At 42.6% G+C, this 13,233-nt stretch overlaps 1 long non-coding RNA gene across 1 annotated transcript in view; it reads left to right on the plus strand.

Moving 5' to 3' along the window:
* The window catches only part of LOC115365861 (uncharacterized), a 41,275-nt gene extending 33,940 nt beyond the window's left edge, over positions 1-7,335 (plus strand). The window contains exons 3-4 of the long non-coding RNA XR_003928792.1: positions 3,377-3,475; positions 7,032-7,335. This is a non-coding gene — a long non-coding RNA (uncharacterized LOC115365861). The remainder of the gene's footprint in view (positions 1-3,376; positions 3,476-7,031) is intronic.
* The last annotated feature ends 5,898 nt before the right edge of the window (positions 7,336-13,233 follow it).

The raw sequence follows: 13,233 nt of genomic DNA on the forward strand, positions 1-13,233 counted from the left end.
CTTTTTAAAACTCTTTTTCATCCTCATTTTGTCTGTCTCTGTTGTTCTACATCTCTGCTCTAGATTTAGGGATGGGTAAGAGTCACAAAAAAGGCTTTAGATAACATATAATCTAAACAGAAGCATGTGCACACATGTTTAAAAATACAAATACATAAATGTATGCATGCAGGCACATGCTTCCCCACTGTCTCAAACTCCTTTCCCCTCTCTCTCTGTCTCTCTCACTCTCTCTTTAAACAGGATCAGTGTGTATCTTTTTCTGTATAGACACTGGGATTATTTTCTGTGCTCCCACCTCTGGTATAGTGAAGGCAAAAGAGAATGCTACCAGAAAGTGTTTAGTTGACAAAAGCTTTCGTAATTTGTTTTGTTCGTCCACAATACCTCCAGTGATACATCCGTGCCCTTGTTGTGTTTCTGTTTACTCAACATCATTGCATTATTTACATTACAACATAGAGCCATGGCTCCTCATTGTCAAATGTTTTCGGCGCTGACTTGCACTTCTGTGCCATTCTCACTGTTTTGGCATTGTATCTTCAATTTATGATCCGTTTGGCATTCGCTGTGCACAATGTGCATGCAAATTTCCTTGTCCCATTATGCCAGCTGTCTTTGTGTGCCATCTTTCTTCCCAGTGAGGTATAGATGGAAGGGGGGGGATGGAATGGATGCTGTATGTTTTAAAGGGAGGTTTGCACACATATACATAGACACACACACTCGTACACACACCCATCTGTGCCCCCAACCCCCTTCAGACGTGAGAAACTGTACCTGCATTTGCATAAGAATAATTGACACTTCAAATTAGCCTTCCAATCAAAGAGGATTATTTTTTTCAGCATACGTGCAGGCAGTGAGCGCTGCCATACTGGAGAATATGAAAGGGAGGGCAAAGGAGAGCAGGGAAGGGAGGGGACACGTCATAAAAGATTAACCCTTTCATTTCTTCATCTCACACTGCAGGATTTTATGTGCTTTTTTATTGCAAATATAACTTGATATAAAACAGCTTTTTGTGGTAAAATGATGTAAATATCACTTCCTCAGTCTAGGTATTCATGTGACAGCCTTGTAGGACATGATTGTGTCTCTTACTGGTATTTTACCTTTAAAAGCTTTAAGTGCACCCACTGTGTCACATGTGTTCACGTTTCGACATCTAAGTTCACCTCAGTGGCACCAAGCACAGGCCAAGAGAGTGAGTGCTGCTAAGTGGAGTACGAGAGTGTGTGTGTGTGAGCGTGTGAGTGAGTGTGCAAGTGAGTGTGTGTGTGTGTGTCTGTGTGTGCACACACGCGAGCATGAGTGTGGTTTGAGGGTTTGCCCACATTAAAGCATTAAAGCAAGTGCGACGTTGAATTATTGATAACGGCTAATGAAAAGGATCAGTTCAGGATGAACTACAGGCTTAACCATAGCCCCGAGGCTAACACACATGCACTCACATGCATCGGCACACACACACACACACACACACACACACACACACACTCACACACACACACAGAGAGAGAACATCATTAATTTTCCCTGTACAACATCTATTTTAGCCATTCTCAAACTGGAATTAAACTGGTACTAGTGTGTTTCTATGTGTCTATATCCTGCTCTCCATTGTTCTGTCCTATTAGGAACATGATTGGCCAATAAATTCTGATCGTGATTACAGTTACGTTTAAAATTTCAGTGCATGGCAGGCAAGGCCTCAGTGGTGGGGCGAGCTAGCTGCTGCCTCCTTCCAGGCCTGCCCGGTCAACAAGGAGAGCACAGAGCGTGATTTTAGTCTGAGCGGGGTTTGAGGAAGAATGGGGGGAGCAGGGATTCAGTTTTGGGGGGAGGGGATAGAGCATGGGGTTGTGGGTTTTGGGGTGGAGGAGGGGATCGGGTGGGCAAGGATGGGGGGGGGGGTGCAGCCTCGGCGCCAGCCCCTCTGAAGATCTCAGCATCCCCCCGCTTATAGGATGGCGGCTGTGTCTGGGGGTATCCATGACAACCCTCCTGCATGCCAGGGAGATACCACGGCGACATGGCCAAGCAGAGTTTGTGTGTGCGTATGTGTGTGTGTGTGTGTGTGTGTGTGCAGATCCATTAAGACCCACATATCTTAGCAACATTAATATTCAGTCAGTTAGACAGGGAAGCCGCCTCAGCCTCCATCAGTTAGCCGTTAGGCAGGTGTATATCACAGACACCTTTCATCCCCAGCTCTGCTTTTGATTCATAGGCTCAACGTGGATTTGTCTGTTTTATTCACACTTTTCGGAACTGGATGTAATCAAGTTGCAGCAGTTTTGACACAGTTGTCAAGGAAAACAGTTTCTCACTAATGGTTTGGCTTGGCACAGTTTTATGGTCGCACTTGCACCATATCATTTATACTTTCACAGACACAGCAAGGTGCACACTCACATTCACTCAGGTCATGCAGCATAGGTCAGGACTCACTTTTACTCTCTAACAAACAACACACACACACAAACACACACACTCACACACACATATCCTCTGTCTCTCACACACACAATCACACTGGTAGCTCTTGCACAGATCAAGCTGCGTTATAATAATCCCATCTGGGACAGCATGGCCTCTCACTCAGAAAGTACCCACATAATGATGCTCTGATGAGTTCCTGTGTGTGTGTGTGTGTGTGTGTGAGAGAGAGAGAGAGAGAGAGAGAGAGAGTTAGAGAGAGAGTAAGACAAGCAGTGGATGGGAGGTACTTTATGTGTCATGGGTTATATACTGTTTTATATTTTACACCCACATCCCTGCCCACACACACACACACACGTGCACGCACAGACACACACGCTCGCATACAGTCAAACACAGATCCTCTGGGAGTGTATTTTTAACCCTGACTGCCTGTGCATTTGCTGAGGGGTTAAAGGGCCGAATGGTGAATCAAGTAAATAATTCACAATAGCTGAAACTCTTTCGATGTAACCTCAAAAACGAATGGGGGAGGGAGACCAAAGAGAGTTATCTGTGTGGTGTTATGACTTCACTGCTCCATGCTTATGTAAAAGAACAAAGTAAAAAGACACAAGTAGGTCAAATAGGAATGCCCAGTCATTCGCACGAGATCATCATCCCCTAATTAAGTGTAATTCACAAAATTTGCTGTATGGATGTGACATGCGGCATTTTATGTAGCTTGCCCGCTTGTGTGTGTGTGCATTTGTGTGTTTGTGTGTACACGCGCCGTTTCCATGCTCACTGGAAACTTCCTGCTTACTGTAAGTTGCTTTGCACAGAAATGTCTGCTAAATGATGTAATGTAGAAACACAGTAGCTAAATAAGGTGAATGTACATGTATTTACGGTAATAAACAATGACATTGTACCCATCCTGTGTTTGTAGGTGCAAGGGCTGCCACAGAGATCATGACCCAGAAACAGATGGCATAATGACCGGAGTCTCCAGGCTAACGACACCAAGGATATTCAGCTGATCTCAGAGGTGACTGCGTTTTCTCCTCTCAGGCACACTACTGTTTCTGCCCCCTTGTTATATGAGCTATATTTCATGAGTTCCTTGCTATGGATCAGTAGTCTATGCATCCTTTTTTCCATACCAGAATGTCCGTAAGACATTTTGAGTGACATTGCCTCTGTCAAACGCCTGATTGAAGGAGACACAAAAAGAAATGCTGTGCTAATGAAATCGTCTGACCCACATCCTTTAGTGCTATCCATTTCTCCAAAGACACAGAAAGGGCATTTATACAGGTAAACCATGACTGGTCCCTGAAGTGAAAAAGGGGGGTTTTCAGAGGGAAGAGGAGTATCCATTATTTACTATACTGGGGTTGCTAGACACTTAGGAGATAATGCAGTGCTTCAAGCATACAAAACATAGAGCCTCCTCTGTGCTGGCGAGGCCATTGTTGTGTGTTTTGAACATGTCTGTTTCCATCCATACTGACAGATGAAAAAGAATATGTCTCCCAAAGGTTCAGAAGCATGGACGGAGATAGAGGGAGGGAGGGAGGAAGGGAGAGAGAGAGAGAGAGAGAGAGAGAGAGAGAGGGAAGGGAGGGAGAGTTGATGTGTTGTGAGTTTGTGTTTGTCATATCTATGTGTGTTTTTTTTATTCATATCTGTGTGTATATGTTTGTGTGTGCATGTCTCTATGTGTGTATTGTGTGTATGTGCATGCGCATGTTTTTCTGTCTGTCTGTTTTCCTGTATGTGTCCACACTCCCCTCAGTCCTAGATTATACAATGTAAATTTCAAGTCTAACACATATTGTAAATACACTGTACTTGTGTATGCACCTGTGTGTGTGTGTCTGTGTGTGTGTGTGTGTGTGTACATATGTGTATGTGTATCATATTTGTGGGTGCACTGAATCTGCACTACTAGTCCCCTCATATTGTGATGGGCCTCAGTCGAGCACCTCTCCGTAGATCAGCAGCAGAGTCGGATGCGCTGCAGTCTACTGGGAGTAGTTAGCAAAAGGAGAGCAAGGCATTCAGCTCCTCCACCCTGTTATCGGACTTGGGGCAACACTAGGCCTCACTTTCTGCCTTTGTCAATCTCTTGGGAGACACTTCAACATGAAATGCTTTTTTGTGGATGAGGGGAGAACACTCCCAAAAATTCCAGGATTTTTCCGCATAAATGCGCATTGTGATGGAGAGCATGACAACCATCCATGTTTGCAGATCCAGTCTGGCAAAATCCAGATAGACTGGCATGAAAGAATCTGGAGTACTGGATTGGAAAAAAAAACAATACTTTTTTGCCAGTAAAAGTAGAAGTTTTTTTTTTTTTTTTTTTTCCATGTAGTGAGCTCTGAGTTGCAGTCCATGATATTTCTTTGATGTGAATGTGAGTTGAAAATATTATACTTATTTTAGCATCCATCATCCTGTTTTGAATAAGAGCATGATCTGTTCATGGTGTGTTTCCACCCACAACTCCTTGTAAGCTCTGCAAGCATTTTGACCAGGGCTGGGTGATATGGACAAAATCAAATTTTGGATTTGGATACCTTAATAGCGATAGTGTGATGATATTTCAAGGATTATTTCATATTTACACACAACAGATCATAACAGAAGCAGGCAGATGCAAGTAATAGAGCAAGTATATCAGTCTAATAAGTTCAGAAATGTGCCTCCCTTTATTGTAATGCAGCCTTTAAAAATGGGAATAGACAACACTTATGCCATATCATATTACAATATCTAAAATCCCAGATGATATCTAGTCTCATACCATGATATTAAAATGTTGTGTATGGGCAAGTAACACAGGTGCATGTTATCATATATGAGCACAGACACACACACACACATACACACACACACACACACACACACACACACACACACACACGCATACCTACAGAGTTGCACTCCTGCATGCATAAAAATATACATTCAGTACACATGTGGCTGAGTCATTGAGTTCATATGTGCATTCACTGATTGTCAAAGGTCTGCCAGATGTACATCAGGGGTACTGGGATGCATCAGCAAGGCCCAGATACACACCCAAATACATACAAACACATACACACACACACACACACAGAGAGAGAGAGAGAGAGAAACACAGACACACACAAAATGCGGACATCCCTATATATAGGTGGTAAACTGCAGAGTCAGCAGAGTGGAGGAAGATGCAGAGAGAGGCACATGTAGCTTTGACTCAGATCAGCTGCCATAGACAGACAGGCAGCCCAGGCAGGGAGTGCCTGTGCCCTTGAGGTGCTGTGAGCAGGCAGGGTGGTGTGCCTGACTTGTCTGAACTCTGCTCCCTTCTTTAGGAGTTGGGATGAGTTTGGCCGCTGAAAGCCCAGGGACCTCCTGCCAGCCCAAAACTGCTCTGTACTGTCAGCCAAACATCAGATATATGTTGGAGAAAACAACCTGCACAGGCAAAACAGTAGCTCTGTCTGGTCTGAATTCTTGGAGAAAAAAAATGTGGGGAGTTCTTGACTTGTATTACATTGCAAGCAATGTATCCTCTTTTGGGGCTGTTCATGTGTCTGGCAAAATAAATGAAATGCATTTGGATCGGGCCTTTAGGAGGTATGTCTGTTGAAGTCATGTGAGCCTCACATGATGTGTTACTTTATCTGTGTTGCCTGATACAAACAATGACACCACACAGTGAAGATTTAGCCAAACCGGTCAGGCATCTTCACTCTTGGTCTCAGATGACCCCACAGCTGTTGTGTACAGACGATAAAGGCTATACACTCGTATTAGGCCCCAGAATACCTCCCATGCTTGTCAACGGGCTATGTAGTTTCAGGGAAATGCAATACCATAATGTGGATTCTGGAGGAAGGGAGTGTCAGGTATGGTGGGGTAAATGAGGCAGGAATGAAGGGGTGGAGGTAACTCGGGTTGGGGCAGGTGTAAAGGGGATCCGATAAGGCGTTCCCCAGCCCCTGCAGTCTCCTCCATGAGAGAATAATAAGCAGCTGTAACCCTGAGACACTCCCAGGCCTGTGTCCTCAGCTACAAAAACCTTCAGTGGGTGTCTTATCAGGTTCTAAGGATATCATGTAAGACAATACATGTGAGAAGTGCACGGGGAACAATGGGAGGAAAGTGCAGCGTTATATGAGGGGGACTCATGTCAGCGGCTATTGTTGAGTCCTTTGTCACCTTCGAGTACACTGGGAACCCATGGCTTGCACAGCTCCTTTCATCCCAGGATCTTGCGTTGGGATGTGATGAAACATCCCGACAACCATCCTCCATGCTTTAACAGTGACAAACAGAACACACCATGGTCATGTGTGTTTGTTCTGCTGAAACTGTAACTAATAGGCTGGTGTAAGTTGTCAGTCTAACCTTTTCCAGAGATCAGTTAGTCTGTTGGTCACAGTGCGATGCTAAGCTGTCGTTTGTAAAAGCAAATTGCACCTGAAAGTATCATGTTACAGAGGACACACAAATTAGATGTAGTTCTAGTTTTTTGTTGTATGCTAGCTGAAATGACTTAAACGTCTTCAAGTTGGATTAAACGGTTGTCTTATTTGTCTTTTTAGGTGCACGACTCATCCTGATCAACTACAGAGAAGTGTGGATCTCATCAAGGCAGGCACCTGAAGATATCTATTCATAAAATGCACATGCATGAGTGTTGCATACCATCCTCTGCAGCAAACTCATGCAAAGTAGGTTATCATTGTGTATTGTGTAGACTCAGGTTGACCAATGATAAGGCTTCATTTGTTAAAATATTTTATATTTCTAATTGAAGGAAACACTGCTTAAAAGGAGATTATGATATTTCATATGTTGAAACTCTGTATTTATTTTATATATACAATTGAGTCTGAGTATATTATTTTTGACAGCTAAATAAAGCCTGTTTTTCCCCTAAGTGTTGCTTTACTGTGAATCATTTCTTCCTGTTATGTTTCTATGCAGTGCTTTTGAACTCCAGGTAAAGAACAACGTGCTTGACATAATTGGGTCCTATTTGGGTATCAAAGGAGCATGCACACTGATAAAACCTGGCATAGTGATCAAAGGAGCACACATCCTGATCAAAATCATACAGCTGACACGACTGCAGTTTACCAAGGCAGACCTAGGTAATACAGGGAAACACAGATTTCAGACAATGCCAAGGAGCCCGACTACATTGTGTCAATCTCACCTCCCATTGCACGCTGCTGTGCTGTAGTATGTCTGTCAGACATGAAATCAAAATTAAAAGCCGTGATGAGACTGCCATGCTCATTTTGTAGACTTACTTGGCAGCTAGGGTTGCATTTTGTTGCCCTCCTGGCTCGATTTCATCATTAAAGTTTCTCCTAAAATTGTAGTCAATCTTCAACAAGAAGGATCAAAAGTAACACCCATAGGTCTTCTGGTTACCATCTGCCACATTGTTTCTAATCGGGGGGGGGGGACTAATTTTTTTCCCTCTTCTATCTTTCATTATTATCCATTCATCTTTATTCTGCCTCTCTCCATTTTCCCTCTCCTTCCTAATCATATTAATTCTCTCTGTCTCTCCCTACTTAACATTCATTCTCACTATTTTTCTCACTCTTACCCCCTCTTCATTTCCCTTACCGACATCACTCTTCCCTCCGTTCCTCCAACCCTCTCACAATTCCCTTTCCCTCCCTCCCTCCTTCTTCCTCCCCCACCCCGACCCAATCTCTCGCTGCCGCTTTCTTTCTGTGTTACTCTCCCTCTGTCTCTCTCGTTGTCTTTCTCTCCCTCTCAGATGTCAGATCACAGTCTAGTCTTCCGCTTGCCCTGTCATCACATTTTTCACACAACCCTATCCCTTAATTGGGCCTGTATCATCATATCATATCATGTAGAGTACCTGATCACAGCAAGAGATGAAGGATGGCCTCCACCTATCCCCTCACAACACACACACACACACACACACACACACACACACACAAAACTGACAAACACAAAAAACACATACATCAGTGGTCAGGATAGGAATCTGAGGTGATGTCTGTTTCTGTGTTCATTTTTACACCTCATGTTTGCACCAAGTTGTCAATGTGATTGTGTGACAGGTGAGATGGTGTGTATTCCAAGAGTGTCCAATGATGTTTGTATCAGCTGCTAGTGCTAGTTTTGTGATGAGACAAAGGATGCCCTGGAGCCGCAAGTGTCACATCTACAGGTAACTAGCAAAATAAAAGAAACATCAACATAAAGTGTCTTGCGTGTGCCAGAAAAAGCCCCAGAATGCCTTGGCACCAGTTCTGCAAGTGTCTGGGACTGTATTCAAAGGTTGCAGCACAATATTTTCCCAGGTAGTCTAGTCATTTGGTGTTCAAAAAAGCTTCTGCAAGCCAAAAGCTCCAGAATATAGCATATCAATCAGCCATAATCATTCAGCTGGTTTGAGATCTGGATAATGTGCATCACCCAGGGGTTATGGTTTACACTCTTTCTATGTTCACCAGTGGCCATTTCTGAGTCATTATCCATAGGCCACTCCCACGAGGAAATGCATCAGCAGGAGATGAAGCTGCAAAATGCAGAATGGCAATGTTTACTGGCATTTACTGCACAATCTAAGAAGCTGAGGGGGGTCTAAATGCAATCTAGTGCAAGAGTTTTCACGCTTTTTCAGGCTCAAAAGCTGACTTTCATTTAGTTTCATTTAGACTCCTATTTGAAGAGAGTTTGCACTAAAGACCCTGATGTGGATAGATATTTTGATTTGGTTAAGTTTTACATTGTTTATATGTCATACTTGACTGATAAATACACACAGAAATACACACACACAAAGCGTTGAGATTAAAACATAATGTTAAATTAACCACCCACACATTTGCTTTCATCAATACAATTTTCAGTGACTGTTCTTGATTCTTCTGAGGGGACATTCAAGGACCCAGAGTATCCCTGGACCCCACCTTGAAAACCACCGATCTAGTCTTGTATAGTATTGTATCGCTATCAGCCTCATTACTGCAACATAGTGTTACATACACTGTGTCAATGTAACATCTTGAGCAAGGTCAAAGGACCAAAGAGTCGACAATAAAATGTGATCTGTGTGTGCAGGAATCTACTTATAGTCAGTAAGGATGGATAGTTTCAGATTTTATTCATCACACAACAAAATGTTGTATATCTATTGAAAAGTAAAATTCCATACCACAGCAAAGCTGCCAGAGCCCTGCCTTTTATTTGCTTAAATTCTTCTTTTTACTGCATACTCACAGGACTGGTGGGCTGACTACGCTGACTATCGTCTCCTGTATCTTTCCAAAATAGCAGTGCACAGTGTGCTAAGTCAATGTAAGTCAACACATTAACATTGAGATACTGATGCAATTTCAACACATATGCCACAGTACAGTGCTTTATTATGGTAAACAAGACAAGATCTAAGACATATCAGGACCCAAAATGTAGGTCACACACCTGTTTTTTTGTAGGTCTTTTAAATATTGGTGTTTTTAATGAACTTTGGTATCAGACAACTCTTGTTTTAGAAGGGATGTGTGTTTAGATTTCAATCAATCAATTTGTCTTTTTAAAACTAGATGAAAAGGATAAAAATGAGGAGTCATGGCAGGTATGCATGTGTGTGTGTGTGTGTGTGTGTGTGTGTATGTCTGTGTGTGAAAGCTTACTGCAACCTATTAGAAGGCAGAGAAACGTTTTACGGTTTAGGCTAGTTGTACATTATGATTGATTACTCTCCAGCTGTGAACTCTGGTGAACTCTAAATAGCTCAAATTGTTGAAAACACGATTTCTTAAACCTCGAGTCTGGACCTTCAATGACTTGCAAGTGTTTCTGGTGTCTTCTGACATGACAAGAGCATTAATATGTTTTAATGAGCCCAGGCTCTAGCATGGGACTAAATTTCTCATCTGGGTCCTGGCCTGAAAAAGATTGAGGACGCTTGTCTTAGAGTGTTACTTACACACAAGCACACAGCATGGGTTTTGTATCTTGAAGAATACTTAAATGTTAATGAGAATAGCATTGCAGTATTTATCACAGATGCTTCGCAATGAATGCTGAGGGAATTTTTTGTGATCAGTGACATTACCAATGAAAAAAAATGTCCACCACAGATCAAATTTTATTACACCGATGTGTTGATGAATGTCAAGTGAAGTCCAATGGAGATGAATTCAGACATTTGAAGACATGGAGAAAAGACTGAATAGGTCTTCTTGGAATCGTAATGCAGCTATCTGCATCTTTCATCACAACTGATTTGAGGCAAAAGCTTTTGGGAACCACCACAAAGAACTAAGATGGCATCGCACAACAGTGACTTAGGACTGATCTCCTGTAAGCAACAATGGATTACTGCAAGAATTCTACTATTGAGTTCTGAAGAAAAAGGTAGAGATAAATTTTATATTGAGAGTGTTTTTGGGCCAAGGAACATGACCTTGGTAGCTGCTGGCGAGGAAAAGTAAAGAATATAACTTCCAAACTCTATTATGTCTTAGAACTTTTTTGCTCCTTCCTTTGTCTCTCTCCTCTTTTTCCTGCAGACGGCACAGTATTTCACTTTTATCTGCAGATAGCAGGACTTGGTGTTATCTTATTTTGTTTGGGGGAAGATTCACAAGTACCATCCACCCCATGATCCCAACAGACGACAAGATACCAAACTCCAAGTCTGGAAACTTCACAGTGAGAAAAATGAGGTCTTAGTGAAACTACTACTCGCTTGCTGGTTATTCCCTCAGAAAATTTGGAAAGCACAGAGGCGGCATAGTGTAAAATGCAGCACAGAGATGTCAGAAGTGTGTGATTTTTTTAACCGCAGCCTATTTGAGATTGCATACTTTCTAAAATCCAACACTGGCACTGCTGGAGCTGGACTGTCAGAGGGATGGCTATGTTCAAACCTGATGGTCATAGGAGTAAAGGGAATTTGTTGAAATAAACCAAAGCTGTTGTAGGTATGACTCTAAAACAGTGGAATCCATGTAATAGATAAACTAATTCTCAAAAGAAGGAAACTGCTGGGCGCTCACGGCTACACAAAGTAAAATAAATAGTGCTCATGGAACTGTGGAAAAAAAGAAGACTGCAATAACAATGAAAAAAAAAAATGCTGGAGCTACTCCAAGCAAGTAAAAATCAATGGTAATCTTTATTAGCTGCTTCCCAATTCAGGGACTGCCTCCTTTGAATGCAGCATTTTCAGATCGCCTAAGTCATAGTCGCTCGACAAAGCTGTCCCAATCCACAGTATCCTCAGAGCACACCCATGATATGCAGCCTTTTTCAAGTAGAATCCCAAAAAAAGTCCATTTCACACAACTGTCATGTTGGGAGTGAGAGGGTAAATGAAAACTACATACAAACAAAAAATGCTGTTCATAATGTTCACATTTAGTTAGTATAAATGCAAAATTAAAAAATTGAAATTGCAACCTTATGTCATACTTCAAAATTAAAATTAAAAGCTTTGCATTGCCAGTTGAATCTCTCTCTTTTTTTCTTTCCAGAACATACTTTGTGGAATAGTGTTTAACAAGTCACGAGTATCAGCTGTTTCATCTCTTGAGGCTCTGTCAGCAGGAATTTTCAGTCAACCATCCCAATCAGCAACCATTAGCTAGTTAGTAGGCTCAGCATCCTTCAAAGGAGGTGGTCCCTGGATGGGGACACCGCTATTAATAATAACCAAAAAGCCCATGTTTCAGCCACACACCTGGTCTCCATCCGGGTGGAAGACCAGGTGTGGTCTACATACCCCGATGAAGCCCAGGTGTGGTCTTCATTATGCTGTTTGGCCTTTTACGTAGTTATCAATAAAGACTGTCAACGCTTTTTACATGCCTGTGGTGCCTGCAACTTTTTTTTCGTCGTTCTTTGCAGATAAACTGACTGTGATCATCGTCTCAGTCATGCTAAAAAAAAAAAAAAAAAAAAAAAACATACCGGTCCTCATTCTGTAGATATTCTCTGCATCTCAGTGGATTGTGGAACAGGTAATATGGCCCTGAAGTGTCTGTGTCTTCTTGTGTTTGGGGAATATTGCTGATCTGCAAGCATGAGAGGACAGCCTTCAGGACACAGCTATCTATCTCGACGTTCGACTTCCTCCTCTCTTCCTCTCCAACAGAATCACAACTCCTGTTATCACACTCTGTCATGACATGCTGAGGCTGCCTAGGTGGAGCTGGACAAGGAGAGAAGACATCGCCTGTAACATTTTGTGTGTAGTCCATGTGCTTGTATGAGCACTTGTATGTGTGTGCGAATGTGTGTGTGTGTGTGTGTGTGTGTGTGTGTGTGTGTGTGTGTGTGTGTGTGTCTTTCTCTATGTGCCCAGTCGAGAGTGATTGATTTTGAAGTGTAGAATCTTGACAGAGTGTTCGGCTGTCCCAGGAGGCACCAGACCACAGGGCCGAAACAGACGAACAGGCTTCACTTTCTCCATTCCCCCTTCTTTTCTCTGCTCCATTTTCCCACCTCTGCCCTCTCTCATTCCCCCACTTCGTCCCTCCGTCCGTTTCTTTCAATCTAACTCCGTTTCCTCCGTGGATATCTACCCTTCTCTTTGATGGTTTTATTGATATGTAACACTGATATTTATTGCCGGCTAAAATGAGCTGCCGTCTTGCAGGCGGTGGGTGGGGATTCCTTATGTGGGTCAATAAGAGACAGCCATGCCTAGTGATTTGCTTTCAGGGAATTCACAGCTGCCGTAGCTTTCACTGCTGAGATATAGCTCTTGTCAAACTCTCATCCATAGGAAGAAAAAAA

The sequence above is a fragment of the Myripristis murdjan genome, chromosome 9 (assembly GCF_902150065.1).
Source record: "Myripristis murdjan chromosome 9, fMyrMur1.1, whole genome shotgun sequence".
Classification (NCBI taxonomy): domain Eukaryota; kingdom Metazoa; phylum Chordata; class Actinopteri; order Holocentriformes; family Holocentridae; genus Myripristis; species Myripristis murdjan.